The 17,997-nt window shown below is 56.6% G+C and overlaps 1 protein-coding gene across 1 annotated transcript in view; it reads left to right on the forward strand.

The window, feature by feature from the left end:
* LOC138822758 (protein argonaute-2) overlaps positions 1–17,997 on the forward strand; it is a 70,132-nt gene that overhangs the window by 14,252 nt on the left and 37,883 nt on the right. The window lies entirely within an intron of this gene.

Consider the following 17,997-nt stretch of genomic DNA (forward strand, 5'->3'; position numbering starts at 1 on the left):
AATAGACGTGGAACTTAATGGGTTTGGAGTTTCTAGGCTTTAATTAAAGAACAATCGGCTGAGTGGATGGTTGTGTGTGTTTTTTTTTGTTTGTTTGTTTGATGCTATTTCGAGAAAATGAATGGACTTGGGCTCTGCTCTTGCTTGGTGTGGTTTTAACAGGGTTTCAGCAAGCACGCTCACTGGGGTCCCTGCCAACCATCAGGTTTCCCTTGGGCCTTTCTCCAGCCGCCCCCCCCCCCCCCCCGCGCTGTCTGCTGCGTGGGGAGGATGGGGGGATGCTCGCATGGGGAGTAGGATGGAAGCCTGGCGGAAGCACAGTTCCTGGCTCTGTCATTCCCTGTCTGCACTGGGTGGAGGGGGTCCTAAGGAGACAGCGGATCACCGATGAGAGTGGGAGAGTGCACCGGTTGTACAGCCAGGCCTGTGGCCACAGCGAGGTGTCCCCCGCCCCGGGGTGTCTCCGCGCTCGGCTGTACTCCATCAGCATCAGCGCTGCGCTGGAGAGGCCCCACCTGGAGCACGAGGGCTCTGGGGCTCGGTGGCTTTTTGTTTGTTCGCCATGCTGGGGTCAAATCCAGGGCCTTGCCAGGCACCCATGGCTCATGCCTGTCGTCCTAGCTGCTCAGCAGGCTGAGACCTGAGAAGATGGAGGTTCAAAGCCAGCCCAGGCAATTAAAGTCTACAGGACTCTTAGCAGTGGAGCTGTGCACTAGTAGACAGTAGATCAACAGCCTTGGGGGAAAAGGCTAAGGGGCCCTAGGGCCTTAAGCTCAAGCTCCAGTATAGAAATGAAAACAACAACAACAAAACACACCCAGGGCCCCTGCCCTGAGGGCAAGGGCTTAACTATGGAGCCCAAGTCCTCTTTAAAAGGTTAAACTTTAAGGGGGGGAAAGCTGTGGGGAGAGGACGGAAAGCTGGAAAGCTGCGGCGTGTGGCTGGTGTTTGGGTGATGCACTCACCTGGCTTAGTAGGTCCTGGGTGGCAGGGTGGAAGTGAGCGGTGGCCGGTCTTCTGCTCTCCACGCCCACAGCCAGGTGTGGAGAGGCGCCCCACTCAGCTAAGACCTGTTTGCTCATCTCTTTCCCCTGGTGTCGTTTTATGTATTTTGAAGTGAATGGTGTTTGCTGTCTTTTGAGCCAAGTGCTCAGTAAATGGTTGTTTAAACTGAAGGGGTTGGATTAAGTTGGAGGCAACATGACAATTTGCCACATTTCTAAAAAAAAAAAAAAAAGATATGCTCAGGATGTCTGCCCTGGTGATTAGATGACAGGATTGCGGGCGATCAGCATCTGCACAGACCCCTCCCCCTTGCTCTCTCTTGAGTGTTGGTGATAGCCAAAAGCAGCCAGTTGTTCAAATCCCCTCCTAGCGGGATCACAGCTGGGAGAGGCTTGTGTTTGCTCTGGGATGAGGACCCACATTCAGGGGCTGCTCTTACGTCCTGTGTGCTCAGGAACTCCTGTGCTCTTCCACTGTTTCACTGCTGTGAGTCATGTCTGGCAGTACTTACTGTATGTGATATATTAAAACTGAGTTAGGGGCTGGGAAGGTGGCTCAGTGGTAGAGCGCTTGCCTTGCATACCTGAGGCCCTGGGTTCGATTCCTCAGCACCACCTAAGCAAAAAGAAAAAAGCCGGAAGTGGCACCATGGCTCAAGTGGTAGAGAAGTGGCGCTGTGGCTCAAGTGGTAGAGTGCTATCCTTGAGCTGAAGAGCTGAGGGACAGCACCCAGGCCCAGAGTTCAGGCCCCACGACCTGACTCCCCCCCCCCCCCCCAAAAAAAAAAGCCGGGCACTGGTGGCTCACGCCTGTAATCCTAGCTACTCAGGAGGCTGAGATCTGAGGATCGCGGTTCAAAGCCAGCCCGGGCAGGAGAGACTGTGAGACTCCTATCTCCAATAAACCACCAGCAAACCGGAAGTGGCGCTGTAGCTCAAGTGGTAGAGCGCTCGCCTTGAGCTGAAGAGCTGAGGGACAGCGCTCAGGCCCAGAGTTCAAGCCACATGACCGACAAAAAAAAAAAAAAAAAAAAGTAGGAATGGATTATGTCCCCAGGTAGCACATTAATTACCCAGGCCCACTGGCATATCGGAGATACTTCTGACGATTTTGGATAAGGAATACTCAAAAGCTCAGGAACACCCCCGCTGGTCTCTTTAGTGTATTTAGAAGCTTTTTCCATCTCACAGTGGCCCATATAAATGTTTTTTACTTCAAGTATTTAATTCTAATTTTCATGGGAAAGCTTGATTTTGTTAGTTGCTGCACATACCTGAACTGTTTTTTCCAAAGTGGTTAGGGAGGTTGCTTGTTTCACTTTTGAGGAAAATGCCTGCCTCTCCCGCCTCCCACAGACAGAGGCCGTGGTCAGCTCCGGGTGCATAAGCTCAGCATGGCCCTCAGAACCTGCCATGTCATTTACACTACTAGCCTCAAATGCACGATCCTCCTGCCTTGGCCTCCTGAGTGCTAGAACTATGGGCGTGCACCACTGTGCTCAGCAAAGCTGATTTATTTTTTCTTTCTGTGGAGTCAGGTCCAGTGGCTGAGAGTATGGTGGGGTAGCTCACCCTACATTCGGCCCTCAGCCCAGTTGTCAGCGGGGCAGACACAAGGATTAGAGCTCGGGGAGACCCTGGAGTTCCACAATGTACTTTGAGAACTGCTGGATTGGAAGCATCCTGAATTCTGCCCGACAGCCATGTGTGTGTGAGAAACCTGAGCCGCACGTTAGTTCTAAGCAGCTCTGGGGTCACACAGCTGTCCTCGGAGTTGTCAGAGCTGAGGTGCAAACGCTTTCACCTGATGTGGAGGCTCTGCTTACCTGTAGGAGTGGCGGGGAGTAAGTGTGTGTGGGGGGAGACTTAAGCCTGGGGAGCTGTCGGGGGGAAGATCCCTCACATCGTTGGTGTGGGGGGAGCAGGAAGTCCCCCAGGGCCGGGCTGTGGCTCAGCTGAGTTCTGCCGAGCTTTGTGGGGAAGTGGAGGTGAGCCCGAGAGCCGCTCTGCCTTTCCCGGCCGCGTGGGTGCTGTTTCTTTCTCTTAATTCACACGAATGGCATTTGGGGTGTCGCTCGAGAGAGCGATCTGACGATGCCCGCCACTACTGTTGACACGCAAGGTATTGCTGGGTTCCGTGTGTTTGTGGGTGCTGCCTTGAGCCTCATTTACAAAGGAAGCCTCCCGCTTGCATCCCCTTCGCTCCCCACAGAGCAGCCAGACACCCACCGGGGTCCTGGTGTTGGGGTGCTCAGGTGAGACTGGGAGAGTGGTGTCACTGCGTGTGTCCTGCACCCCCAGCCCAGGGACAAGGATGGAGCTGACCATCTCCTGCCAGGCCTGGTGCCCGGCCCTCCCTGCCGGCCTTCCCTGCTGGCCTCCCTGCGCTCTGTCCTGCCTTGGCTGCCTCCCTCCCTCCCTCTTCTCCTCCACCTTGCACTGTTGAGCACCCAGAGGCCAGCCGGCCGTGCCCCACGCTGTTTCTGATGCCAGGAAGCTGAGGAGGATGGGGGGGGGCGGTCAGCAGGAAAGGACTGGGCGAGAGCCTGTGTGGGCACACTGAAGTTCCTCCTGCGACCTGCTCAGAGCTGTCTCCTATAAATAGCTCCCATCATCCTCCGAGGCGCTCAGCGGGCGGCTGCGTGGTGTGGAGCCTGGCCACAGCTCTGCCCCACCTCATGGCTCCCTGGATTTCAGCCACTCAGCCACACACTGCTGCTCCCATTGGAGTGGCACATGGGAGTGAGGGCTGGGGGCACCCCCTTGGCACTGAGGTGTTGGTACCGGGCCGGACTGGGCAGCCAGGGTGCCTGGGGTGGAGATGGGAGGGGTCGAGGCCTTGGTGGGCTGGGTGAGGGCTTGTTAGCCGCTGCAGGGTGCATTCAGGTGCCATGTTGGCTCAGCAGGTGGCCCTGCCCAGCTCCTGGGAGGAGTGGGAGGAGTGGCCTGGCAGAGAGCCCTCCCTCCCTACCTCCCTGCCCTCCCTGCTTTGTCTGGCTCCCCTGTGGACAGACACATGCAAGGCTTTTCCAGGAGCGGTGGACTGAGGCCCGCAAACCACAGCAGCTCAGCTGGCGGGGCACAGCCCAGGATGCAGTGGTTTTCTTGGCGGGGGAAGCTGCAGGGAAGATCGGATGACATGAGGGGGGCGGGCTCCCCCGTGCCCTGCCTGCCCACGTGCTCCAGGAGGCTCTGTGGGCTGAAGGAATGAGAGGCCACTGTCTGGTTGGCTCTCTGCCCGGGCGGTGGCTGCTGGGGGGCCTCGGGTCAGGGCTGAGAGAGAGCTGCTGGCTGTGCTGTCTGACAGCCCTGGGTTGAACGAGGTGCACCGGGTAGTGTTGCCTGGTGCTTCTCCTGGGGAAGCAGTTCCAGGGTTGTGACCACCAGGCCACAAAACGCTGCAGACACCCTGGGTCCCTGTGCCCAGGGCCAGGGGTGGGGGGCACTGGGCTTGGGGTGCGGCCAACAGGAAGCCTCAACTGGGGCTTGGGTCCTGTCCCTGAGCTTTTTTTTTTTTTTTTTTTTTTTTTAATCAGGGCTAGCATTCTACCACTTGAACCACAGCCCCACTTTACACTTTTTGGTGGTGAATTGGAGATGAGTCCAGACTTTCCTGATTGGGCTGGCTTCAGACCATGATCGTCAGATTTCAGCTTCCTGAGTATCTAGGATTACAGGCGTGAGACTGGTGCCTGACTGAAAGGCCTATCTCTCGATTGGCTTGTCTGTCTGACACTGACATCTGAAAAGGCCACAGCTTTGTTTTCTCAAGGTAGAGCAGCGTGGCTTCTCCCAGGCCAAGGGGGAATGTCTCCCGTGGAGGGGAGGCTGTGAGGGACTCTGCCATGGACAGCTGGTGGTTGGATGGTGGACGCGCACACGTAACCCACAGAACACAGACAGGTGCTGTGGCCAGGGCAGCTGTGTCCCCAGGTCCCCTCCCCCATGGTGTGTGGTGGCTCACAGAGTGGAAACCCGTGGCCAGCACTGCCCTCATCGCACCTCTCAGGATAAGTGCCACCCTCCATTTAGCCATTCATTTGCCATTGGGCATACTTTGTTTTCATACTTACGAGGTTGCTGACGGGGTACGCCTTAAAGCCCAGCCAGGATGACAGGTCACTGTCATGGGCCATATGGGCTGCCTGTTGCTCTTCTTCCCTGAGGTCTGTCCTGTGTCTGGTCGGTGCACCCGGCCTACTCCCAGGGGCTGGAGCTGTACACGCCCATCCTGCTCTGGAAATGTCCTCTGAGGGTGTCTGTCCTCTCCCTGGGGTCAGAATCCCCCAGCTTGACCGCAGGTGAATTCAAACACTTGCATGTTCTGCAGGAGACATTTAAACGTCTCCACATTTATGATTTGGGGAAATTCTTGCCAGTTTTTAGTGAACTTGCAGAGTTGTAAATACAGTAGCATGTGCTCGGCTGACAGATGGACCGCATCAGGATGATTTCATGGTCCTATTGGCCCCCCGAAGTGTCAGCGGAGGCCCCTCTCATTTCCTGACCTGCAGGGTTGAGGCAAGTCCATCCACCACTGATCCATAAATAGCTGTGTGAACGTCCGAGGGGTACAGCGCTGTGACCATGACCACAGCCATTCCTTGGATGACAGGCGGCGGGGGGGGGGGGGCTCAGATCTCCTTTCCCTTTCTTCTTGTCAGTTGTGAGGCTTGAACTCTGGGCTTGGGTGCTGTCTCTCAGCTCTTCAGCTCAAGGCGAGCACTCTACCATTTGAGCCACAGTGCCACTTCCGGTTTTCTGGTGGTTTATTGAAGATAAAAGTCTCAACGGACTTTTCCTGCCGGGGCTGGCTTTGAACTGTGACGTTCAGATCTCTGCCTCCTGAGTTGTTAGGATGACAGATGTGAACCACTGGCGCCCGGCTAGAGATCTCCTTTTCTTTGTGCTTGGTTTGAAAAAAAAATTTGTCCCGCTAGTGGGCACTTGGCTGTTCCCTGGTTTTGGTTAGCTCATTAAGGGTGACCTCACGGCCGAAGTGCCCCCCCAGCGGGGTGGCGTGCCTGGGGCCTTTTGGGTAGGCACGCTCGCGTCCCCCGGGTGGATATTTCCCATTGCCTCATTTCCTGGTGCTCCTCAAAACCGGCTTAAGACTGCACTCGCTGCTGTGTCTGGTCTTTGTGACCCCCGTGGGTGTCGGGCAGCTCGGCTGGGCCTCTCTGTGGACAGCCAGGCCGTCCTGGGTTGGTGGCTGCTTTCTCAGGAGGCGGGATTCCAGAAGGGTGAGCAGAGTCAGGAAGCGTTCCTGCAAGCCCCCCACCTCCCCATGACCCCCCGTGATGTGGAACAATCACACCTGTGCTGTGGGCGGGGAGCAGGCCATCCGACAGCCCGTGTCCACGGAAGCTGAGTAGCTGGGTCAGTTTTCTGGGGAGGGTGGGTGTCCACGAAGTCTGTGAAGGCAGTCCAGGTGACCGTCGGAGATCTCTGGCGTGCATGCGCCGCCGTCCTGCTGCGGGAAGGCGCCGGGCCCCAGCCGACCAGGGGCCACGATTCCCCTGATGACACGGAGATCCCGAGAGAGAGAGGGCCGGGTGGCATCTGGGCTGGGAGGAGAGGGCTGGGGCGGCCTTGGGGCAGGTGGAGGTGTTCAGCAATGAGATAGCGGTGTGGCTGCACAGGACCAGCTGCCACGGCCAGGACTCCCGGGTGGCTGGACACGAGGGTGTCCTCCAGTCCCAGGAGGGTTCTGGGTGCTGTACCCCTCAAGCCACAGCTCCACTTCTGCCAGGTTTTTGTTTGTTCATTTGTGTTTTGATGGTTAATTGGAGATAAGAATTTTACAGACTTTGCTATTCAGGCTGGCTTTGAACCATGATCCTCAGATCTCAGCCTCCTACGTAGCTAGGATGACAGGCGTGCGATCACTCAGGTACTAACTCTGAGGCCCAGCTGTGGGAGTTTTAATATGAAGAAAACATCCACCTGGGTCATTTCCCGAGCCTGTTTATCCAAGGCCAATGTCACTTTGAGGTATTGTCCGGCTGCTTGGTGATATTGGGGTTCTAGCTTGTGCTATACGGGGCTCAGTTTCCCGGATGCCAGGCCTTGCCAGGCCCCAGTGGTGGGCCAAACAAGGGCTGTGGAAGCAGGAGAGCCTCGTCTTCCGCTCCACAGAAAGCAAGAAATGAAATCAGCCTGTTGCCGGAGCCGGGCTCAGTGGGACAGTTCTGTAACTGTGCCATTTCTGTGATAACCAGGGCTCTGTGTGTCTGCACAGCCCACAGTATGACCTGTGCAGTTACCATTATTCAGCATTCCAGAGGGTTCCAGCATGTTCCAGCATAACCTGAGTTCTTTGCTGGGAGAAACCTAGCAGTCCTGGGGTCCTGTGTACTTTATTTTCCACACTTCACCCGTGAACAGTTATTCTGGCTAGAAAATTGTACCTCCATGGGACCGGCTGGTATGGTGGTGTTTAGAAGTGACTTTTCAAATGTCTGGTGGGAGGGATTAGGGATTCTGTCTTTAAGTATCCCCTCCGGGAGTTGTGACTTCTGGGCTGAGGGTAAGGAAAGCTTCACCCCTGGGACTTGTGGAGTACAGGTGTTGACTCAGGCGCCCTGTGACGGCTATATTACCAGTCCCTCCAAATCTGACTTTTATCCTAGGGGGAATAGATGCTGTGGCTGTGCGTGTGTGCGTGCGTGTGTGCATGCTTCCGGCTTCCGTACGAGCCTGAGAATCACGTGATACAGGATCCTGGAAACCAGGACGGGGAGGCCGTGGGGGGTGATTATAGGAAGCATATATGGCACAAACAAGATCGTGGAAGACATCTTCCTGATTTTCCCATCCTCACCTTTACTCTGGGATGGTTAGGACTGAGGTGCTGCGGAAGTGCAGTGAAGGCAGGGCGGTGGTGGGTGCAGGTGGACAAGGCCCCAGACCACAGACGCCAAGGCTGGCGGGCCGGGCCCACTCCCCGAAGGAGGCGGCAGAGGTCTTAGCGAGCGGTAGCAGTGGCCATGGCAGCAGGAAGAGGACGTTAGAATCTGCGTGCGTGCGTGCGTGCGTGCGTGTGTGTGTGCGTGTGTGTGTGTGTGTGTGTGTATGCGCGCAGGCGCTGGGGCTTGAACTCAGGGCCTGGGCACTGGCCTTGAGTTTTGTCTGCCACGAGTCACAGTTCCACTTTTGGCTTTTTGGTGGTTAATTGGAGATAAGGGTCTCGGGAACTTTCCTTAGTGGGCTCACTGCCGGTTTTCTTTTTCTTTTTTCTTTCTATTTTTTTATTATTAAGTAGTTGCCATTCTAGAAAAAAGTTCCCATTCTAGAAAACAGTATATGAGTATAAAGTGTCTGACAGCATTGTCACCCATCTCTCCTAACCCATCCCTTCTCTCACTTTTTTTCCTTAATTGAGATTAGGTGATTACATAAATTTCACATACTTCACAGTATTGTGGAATAGTGATACCTACAGTCACAAACACATTTTAACCTTCACAAGGCAAGTTGTCCTTATTGTGGTCTATAGACTGCTGGTTTTCTAATCATCAGTGTGCTTAATTATCCTTTGTATAATCATGCGTGTGCTTCACCGTTGCACTCCTGTGTGTACACGCCTGTGTGTGCTCCTAGGTAGGACAGGGGGTGGCAGAACTTCCTCTGGCACACCAGCGTTGCGGGCTCTGTGCAGGAGTTGCTTGGCGTGGTCTGGGGGTAGGGGGTGGGTGTGGCCGTCCCGGCTCTCGGAGCTGAGGGGAGGTTGGCTCACAGGACGTGGGATGGGCCACAGGGCTGAGTCTGGGGTCCCACCCTCCCAGTGGGTGGAGTTTGCCCAGAAGGGAGCAAGGGCAGTGGGGCCTAGGCGGCCGCACACGCATTCTATGTTAACGGAAGCCGCTCTGGGCTCACACTTAGTCATGCCAGGTCAGGACACACCCAGGGCACTGTTCATTCAGCCAGAGGAGCAGAACAGAGGCATGGTCCCTGCACCCTCAGCACAAGCCAGCTTCCCTTCACGGCAGGTGTGGCCGCACCCCTGCTCAGGAGCCCTCAGGCCAACTGCCACTGGCTTTGCCCGCCCGAGAGGGAGGACAGAAGTGAAGCCTTCCAGGAACTGTCACCCTCTCCAAAGATGATACCCACAGGTCAGAGGTGGCTGGGGTGGTCCGCACAGGCCTTCCCCTCTCCTTCAGTCCCCACCAGAAAGCCCCGCAGGAGAGAGGACCAGGGCGCTGGCTGGAGCCACGTCACCTCATGCAAATGTGGAGGGGCCGTCCAGCCTGTGAGGACGCCCGTCTCTTCCCAGCGCGGATGCTGGCGTTGTCTGTGTTGTGTTCCGGGAACTTGCTGTGCAGCACTGGCACCCAGAGCCCTCGGGGCTCCCCTGTCCCTGGAGGGTTGTTGGGGAGGGGCGTGGGGGGGGCGTTCCTCCTGGAGTGTTTCCCTCTCGTCTTTCAGCTTCAGCAGTGTCTCTAGGTCTGGGAGCTGGGGCCTTGCTCTCGGCTTTGCTCGCTTAGCAGCTTCCAAGCTTGCTTCAGGTTGACTTTGAGACAGGGAGGTTTCTGGCTGCAGCTGTGACGTCAGTCGCTGTTGTGCGCCTTGGCGTGGGCTGCACAGAACCCACTTGCCTGGGTGCGGGCGGGCTTTGGCGGGTGTTCTTTGTTCACAGTTGGCTAGTGGCGGTTGCTAGGGGTGAGGCCTCCAGCCCTGGATGGAGTGTGGAGCGCGCTTGTCATATTCTCCCTTGAGCTCCCTGAGCAGATGTTGCCAGCTGCCTTCTTAGCACATTCTGAATTCCCTGTTCAAGCCTAAAATGAAAAAAACAAAACAAAACCTGTTTTTCTTCTGTTTTGTGCAGTTCGGCCTGGCCCGTGTAGACAACAGGTGAACTGTCACCGCGTGTCCTGGGTCTTGATGGCCTGGCCCTCCCTCTCTCTGGAGCAGTTAGGGTCTGTCCTGCCCAGAGGCCCCCATGAGCAGTGCAGGCCTGATAGCCCTGGTGCTTGGCTGTTCTCCCTCGGAGGACCCCGACCTCACCCAACCCAAGTCTCCAGAGGCTTCTCCATGGTGAGGCCAACCTGAGCCACGGAGGAGAGGGTGTCCACGGGAGACTGGCCCAGGGCGTGCACAGCGCTCCCAGCCCCCTGAGTTCTCTCTGTTGCTTTCTTAGGCCTTCCCAGTTTCTATAGAGGCTGCCTAGTGTGCTGAACACAGATCTAGAAAGAACCTGGGGTACGGGTCGGGGGAGGCTCTGGTCCCACTTCCCGAAGGAAAGCCCTGGGCCCTAGGCCCACTTATTAGTGGCCACTGCTGCTTGCCCTCAAAATCATGGTCTTAGCTAATTGAGTCATCTAACGGCTTAGGTTTTCATAAGGAGCCTTCCGATTCCCCAGGACGGAGCAGTCATGCGGCTGGGTCTGGTTTTAAAGGTCATGTGACTCATAGTAAGAGGCAGTGACAGGAAGCCCGCAGCCAGTCACCTCCCTTCTGTGAAGTCTCCCCTGCTGGGGCCACACCCCCTAGATCAAGCTTTGGCCCTGTCTCTAGCACCCAGTGACTCAGAGCAAGTCTGCTGGGAGGCGTGAGCTATTTCCTCCCCTGGTTTCCAAGGTGACGTTCACCTCCAAGTCCTAAGATGTGTCATGTGTCAGCTATGGTCAGGGACTTGGTGCTCAGCGGGGGGGGGGCATGCTCCTCGCACAGTAGGTCCTTAATAGAAGCCTGATGGCTGAGAAATAAGATGAGGTGACAAGACGTTCTTACCCAGCAGACTTGAGATGTGTGCCTGCCTAACCTGTCAGCTCCGTCTACTTGAATGGTCTGGGTACCGGGCTCTACCTCAACCCTGTGATGGCTGACCCTGCAGCGCCCTACCACCCTGGTGTGGTGCCCCAGGACCTCTGCCCTGGGGTTCCCAGCCCAGAGCCCTGCCTGTGCCCCAGCAGGCTGTGGGCTGACCACATGCCGGAGAGCCCGGTGGTCATGCGGCTGGTCAGTCGGGAACTCGGCGCGCATCCGTGCAGCTCTGGTGATGGCAGCGGAGTCCCTGCTAGGCCTGCTGGCCAGGAGCCGGGCATCAGAGGTGGCTCCTGCCACGCACGGGCGACACAGTGCTGGAGGGCAGATCTGGATTCTCAGGATTCCCCCTAACAGCAGCTTCTGCGGTCAGAGAGAGGAGGAGGAGGAGGAGGAGGAGGAGGAGGAGGAGGAGGAGGAGGAGGAGGAGGAGGCGGCGGCGGCGGCTCTCTGACAGTCGCTCAAGACAGTTGGGTGAGCCCCTTTTGCTGAATTTCAAGGAAAACAGCGCATAATGACCAGTGAACCTGGTCTTGCTGATACTTGGCGGTCCGCGTCGGTGTGTAATGAAGCAGCCCGGGGTTCTTCGGTCGCCGTTAATGACGGGGCCCTTTAGCGGGTGGATGGAAGTGCTGGACGGTGTTGATGCTGAGTGTTGCTGGGCAGGGGCCGTGTGGGCCTTGGCCGTGGCCCTGGGTCCCGCTGGCCTCACACACCTTGTTTTCCGTCCAGGGCGGCCCCTGAGGGCCTCGTGTGGCTCTAGCCTCTGGCTCCAGGGTGACTTTGCACCGCTGCCCGCCTCGCTGGCCTTCAGAGGGTCATGTGGACTCGTGGCCGAGCTGTGGTGAGGGCCATCGCTGGATGGAGCTGGCCGAGCAGACTTCGGGCAGCGAGCGGTGGAAGCAGGGAGAGGTGGGCCAGTGTGTCCGGGGATTTTTTTTTTTTTTTTTTTTTTTTTGTCGGCCTAGGGGCTTGAACTCTGGGCCTGGGCGCTGTCCCTCAGCTCTTCAGCTCAAGGCGAGCGCTCTACCACTTGAGCTACAGCGCCACTTCCAGTTTTCTGGTGGTTTATTGGAGATCGGAGTCTCACGGTCTCTCCTGCCCGGGCTGGCTTTGAACCGCGATCCTCAGATCTCAGCCTCCTGAGTAGCTAGGATTACAGGCGTGAGCCACCAGCGCCCGGCTGTCCGGGGAATTTTTGAGGAGCACAAGACACTATGCATCAAAGTGGGGGGGTATCTCACAACCTTGTTTGGAGGAAAAGGTCGGAGTAGGGGTGGGAGTGGGCAGCAGGAGGGAGATCGGGGACAGCCTTTGGCTCCCCAGGCGCCTGGCAGTGCTCGCTGGTGTGCTGCGCTGGTCCGCAGGGCTCCGGGCTGCAGGGCTCCGGGTTGGTGAGGCTCTTTAGCCTGTAGGCTGTGAGGCTGCGGGCCATGACTGCCTGACCCAAGGGGCAGCGGTGTATGGACATGTCCGTGCTGAGCAGGGGCTGGCAGCAGGGGCCGAGTGAGGGCGAGTCTCTGAGCTGCCTGGTGGGCCCCAGGGTAGGGGTGGGCGGCTCCTGCCAGGGCATTGTATAGGGGCATCTGCAAGGATTGCCTCTCAGCATGGTGCTCTGGGCATGCTGCTTTCCTCCACTGGTTTCTGCAATGGCTTGTTTTTTTTAAAATCTTTCTTGAGAAGGTGATGAGCATGGGGGGTTCCAGTTACATAAGTGAGGCAGTGAGGGCATTTGTCTTTAAACACTGTTACCCCATCCCTCATTTTCTCCCGCTTTCCCCTCCCTACTCCCCTCCCCCGCCAAGTTGTGAAGTTCATTTCCAACATAGTGTCAATTGAGTATCAATGTTGCATTAGTTCATCCTTTGTCTTACTGTTTCTGTGATTCCCTTTCCCTCCCCCTGATCAAATAAACTAATATACAAGACACAAGGTACAGAAAACAGGAGGGGGGAGGGGAGAAATAACTACATACACTACATAGTAAAAACCTCTTGTTTCCGATTCTTGGAGTTCATATTGATACACTGCCTTGCTTCCTCCAGGTAAAAGCAGATACCCCAAAAATATTACAGGAAGGGCAAACACTAGGATTCCTTGGCACAGTTCAAACCTACTTAATAAAGACCCAGAATCACAACAAATCAAAGAAAGCCTGGGAAAATGGGACTGCATTAAACTACAGAGCTTCTGCATGGCAAAGGACATAGCTAGCAAGATAAATAACACATAGACGGGGAGAAGATCTTCTCTGGCCATACATCAGACAAGGGCCTCAAATCCAAAATATACCTAGAACTCAAAAAACTAAATCCCCCAACACAAATCCCCACAGAAACCACCGCCCCATGAACAAGTGGGCTAAAGACTGCACGGCGGTGAAGAAGCGATAGTCTCTGCATCCAGCTCTTCCCTCTCCCTTGCTGGCACTGCCCGTGGGGCTGGCTGGGAAGACCCAGCTGCGGCCTGAGCCGGGTAGGGTGCCGTAGTGGAGGGATTGCGTCGTGGGAGGACCCATGGCCTGACTTCTCTGTTCAGAGCCCGGAGTGGGGGTGCTGGGCACAGATGATCCTCCTGCGGGGGGGAGCAGGGGGAGGTAGGTGGGCCCACCGTGCCTGACTGCCGTGGGGGGGTGAGCTGGATGCTCTCACACCTGCCGGGCCTCCCGCTCATTCATTCCAGGGTGTGCTCCACCCCTCCGGTGCTACCTGCACCGTGGATGCTCTCACCTGCTGGACCTCCCAGGTCCCCACAGGAGGAAGGGGTGCATGTGGTTCTAACTTGTGCTGCGTGTACTGAGCCACCATTTTCTGTAGGAGCATCTCTTCCCAGGGGCCTGAAAACTGCTTAAGAGCAGGCAGATCAGCTGGGTGCTGGTGGCTACTCAGGAGGCTGAGATCTGAGGATCATGGTTCAAAGCCAGCCCGGGCAAGAAAATCTGTGAGACTCTTACCTCCAGTTAACCACCAGAAAACTGGAGTTGTGTTGTGGCTCAAGCAGTTGAGCGCTTGTCTTGAACTGAAGAGCTGAGGGACAGCGCCTAGGCCCAGAGTTCAAGACCCACGACCAAAAAAGGGGAGGCGGGGCTGGGAAGGTGGCTCAGTGGTAGAGTGCTTGCCTTGCATGCCTGAGGCCCTAGGTTTGATTCCTCAGCACCACATAAACAGAAAAGGCCAGATGGGGTGCTGTGGCTCAAGTGGTAGAGCACTCACCTTGAGCTGAAGAGCTGAGGCACAGTGCCCAGGCCCAGAGTTCAGGCCCCACGACCAACCCCCCCCCAAAAAAAGAAAGAAAGAAAGAAAGAAAGAAAGAAAGAAAGAAAGAAAGGCAGATACCTGGCCCTGGTCTTGCTGAAATCCACTCCACTAGTGGGACACCCCCAGGGGGACTCGGTGGGGATGGATGTCCACCCACCCGGTTAGCGGTGGCCCCTCTAGAACCACTCTAGAGGGGGAGCCCCCCGTACTGGGGGCCTGGGTGTCCTGTGGTAGTCATACGACATGCGTGTGGCTCCCCGGGACCCCTGAGACCTGCTGACAGCATGGGGTCCCCTCTGGAGGATACTGGGCCCCGAGTCATTGTCCTGGCCCCTCCCTTAGAGGAAAGGCTGAAGCAGAGCCACAGCGCAGTGCTGAGCTGTGGGGAGACCCCCCGGGGGCGGCTTCCCGGCTGAGGCCTTGCTCACAGCCGCCACTCTTGGCATCTGCTTCAAACACCAGGACTTTTGGTTTTCGCTTGTGCCGTGTGTACCAGGCTGCCCCTCAGGCAGTTGCTCACACGGGAAGTCATTACTCACTCTCTACTTCCTTTTGCTGTTTGAGATGTGGCTCCAAAAATGGAACCTTAAACAAAATGTGCTCCGTGACCGGCGTGTGGGCAAACACTCGGCGGGTGCCTGCTCTGCCCCTGGCACCGTGCTGGGTGTGGGCCTGGAGAATCTGCCTGCGGGGATCCCGCTGGGGAGGAGCGGCAAGCAGGGGGCGCGCATACGTGTGTGCGCGCAGCCAAATGCAGAGCGCAGCGCCGCCCCTCCTGGGGTCTGGTCCCACGGTAGCCATGCAGGGGCATGAAATCCTGGGTGGAAAAGCAGGAGCTGCCCTCACGTCTCCAAAGTTTCCAGAGGCAAGGCGGAAACATTCAGAGATGTTTAAAGCCAGCCCAGGCATGGGATGAATGGGTGTCTGCCTGTGGTCTGGGGAGGCACAGTGGGTGTTTGCTCCGGGTCCGGGGGTCGGGGTTGGGGGGAGCAGGTGGGCCTGGGGCAGGCACTGGCTGAGGTGGAATGTAGATGTGGGGAATGCAGCCCTGTGACGCAGGTAGAGAACTCAGCCTGCGCTCTAGGGAACGTTCCCCAGTGCCCAGCCAGGAGCTGACAGGAAGCGGGTCTCATGGCAGAGCTGACCTTCAAGGCCATCTATGATCTCGGACTTTGGCGCCGTCATTTGTACATTGGCACCCTATTCCCTGTGGAAACGGCTACTCCTTTCCTGCCTTGGACCCCGGGCTCCTCTCCTGTGGGGTTCTGTGTTGGATGAGGTTCACACCCCACCCCAGGCAGGGTCTCGGGTCTCTCCCTGGAAAGCTTACATGGCTTTACCGGGATTCTATATTCCGTGGGTCTCCAGTGGAGTGTCTGTATTTTCCTTTTTCCCAAAGCAGAAGACATAGTACTTTTACATTTCCTCCTTTGCTCACATTAGCAGCATGTACTGCCTGCCGGCCTTTTCTCCTGAGCCTCACGGAATGGGGGAGGCCCCTTCGGAGAACGAGGTGGACATGGGCGTGGGCTCGGAGCAGGGCCCAGGCTGCCACGAGAGGCCCACTTTTGTTTTTTGGGGGTCTGGTCGTGGGGCCTGAACTCTGAGCCTGGGCGCTGTCCCTCAGCTCTTCAGCTCAAGGCTAGCGCTCTACCACTTGAGCCACAGTATCACTTCTGGCTTTTTTTCTTTTTGCTTATGTGGTACTAGGAAATCGAACCCAGGGCCTCAGGCATGCAAGGCAAGCGCTCTACCACCGAGCCACCTTCCCAGCCCCACAAGAGGCCCACTTTTGGTAGTGAAGCCTTTGCCCTTGGCTGTTGAGGTTCAGATTGGTAATGTGGTGTTTTGTAAACTGGAACCTGTCCGATAAAGGGTGTTTATCTCTTCTGTGTGGGGGGCACAAGCCTGGGAGTTTCTTGGGACACCCCCACCATAACTGTGACTTGACTGGCTTTACTTGTTTGGGGAGGGGGGTTGCTGTACTGGGGCTTGAACTCAGGGCCTTGTACTCTTTCTTGGCTTTTTTTTCTTCTCTCAAGGCTGGCCCTCTACCTCTTGAGCCACAAGCTGTATTTCCAGATTTTTTTTTTTTTTTGCCAATTAATTGGAGTTAAGAGTTCCATGGACTTTTCCTGCCCAGGCTGGCTTTGCCCTACAATCCTCAGATCTCAGCCTCCTAAGTAGCTAGGATTACAAGCATGAGCACCAGCGCCACGCTGTCTTGTCATAGTGAGTGTGTGTGTAGCTTGCATTAAAGTGTTGTGCAGAGGGGTTACGGTGTCCTAAGTCAGGTAATGAGTGGATTCTCGTGTTTGTCTTGACCTTCTGAGCTTACTCTGGTGGGACAGGTGGAGACCACACGCAGGCAGGCCTAGGTGTCTGTCTGGTGGGCTCTTTGCTCTGCCCTTCTGGGTCCTGATAGAATTGCGGAGCCCATCTGGATGGATGGTGGTGGGAAGGACGGAGCGTGGCCTGCCTGCCAAGGCGGAGCTTTTTGGGGTCAGGCACATTGTGGAGTCTCTTCTCTGGCCACCCCAGCTCTGAAGGCGTGGGGCGGGCTGTGGAGGGAGCATGCGTGGCTGGTCTGCTGTGCCATTTGTGGCAGGTGGTTGAGGAGAGACCTGAATGAAGCTGAGATCCACCACGCTTGAACACATTTCATTTTCTCTTAGAAAACCAAGTAGCACAGTCAGGGCCACCCTGGCCTTCCAGGAACGTGGCTCTTGCCTTTTTCCTAGTGAATGTCAACTGGGATGGAAGTACATGGGAGTTTTTTCCCCCTGGATTTGGGGTTGAACACAAGGCTTCAGCTTGCAAGGCAAGTGCTTACCATCTGATCTCTGACCCCAGCCTTGGACTTTTAATTTTGTTTTGAACGAAAGCTACTTGATTAAAGATTAAAACAAGATTGTCAAATTCACAGCTTCTACTCTACTAATACAGGAATTCCTGGAAGTTGGGATCGGCTTGGTGTTTCTGGGACTGTTGATGTAGAAAGCATTGAGTCTGCAGTTGGTAGCAGCCGGGGGCATGGCCTTGACTGGGGATATGGACCCGGGGCTCACGGCTCGTCTCTCCCCTAGGTTCCCACTGGGGATGTGGTGGCCCAGGGCTTGCTCTGATGTGTGTAGTTGACAGTGGGGGGTGTTTCCATGCCTCCCCTGTGAGATGCGGGGTTGGAGGTGTGGTTTCCGGGGTGGGGGGGCGGTGCTCCCAAGGGCCCAGCACGTTGGCCTGTGTCATAGCTGGACTTGGGTGACTCTGGTCATTAAGATGGTGCTTTCTGAGTGACTTTGGGAGCCCTCTCTGCCTGTGAGAACTTCCTTGAGTGTTGGTGGAAGGGGCTGGTGAAATGCTCCCTGGCCTCCCTTGGTGACTCTTCAGACCCTGGGGAGGTGGATGGCAAGCGTGGTGACAGCAGGGCTGGCAGGGATTGTGGGCGGGGAGGGCCGGGCTGGGCTGGGACGCATTGTAGGAAAGGTGGGCTCTGCCGGCTAGGGAGGCTCTGTTAGCCTGAGACCAGGTCGGGAGGCTGGCAGGGACCCTGGTGAGCAGGCCAGAGGCCGGTGCCTAGAAACAGACCCAAACCCATTCCAGGTCCACAGGGTAAAATGCCCCTTGCCAACTGGGTCAGGCAGAGGAGTGGACAGAAGGGATGGGGCCCTGGTGAGAAGAGCAAGGTGGGGGAGGGGGAGCAGCTGCTGACCACCGCGGTGCCAACCCCCGAGCCTCCAACGAGATGCGAAGGGGTCCGGGCAGAGGAATCCCAGCACAGGGATGGACAAGCCAGGAGAGGACACTGAGAGCCTTTGGAAATGAGGGGCTTGCAGTGTTGCATTCCAAGGAGCCATCCGAGCTACACTCCAGGGTCCCTTGAGCTGCTGGCATAGGGGGGAGGGGTAAGGGGGACTTTCTGTTTCTAGAAGGAGCAAATAGAAGCAGAGAGGGAAGAGTGGGAACTGTTAGAA

The sequence above is a fragment of the Dipodomys merriami genome, unplaced genomic scaffold (assembly GCF_024711535.1).
Source record: "Dipodomys merriami isolate MVZ:Mamm:240054 unplaced genomic scaffold, mDipMer1.0.p SCAF_1141, whole genome shotgun sequence".
In the NCBI taxonomy this organism is placed as follows: domain Eukaryota; kingdom Metazoa; phylum Chordata; class Mammalia; order Rodentia; family Heteromyidae; genus Dipodomys; species Dipodomys merriami.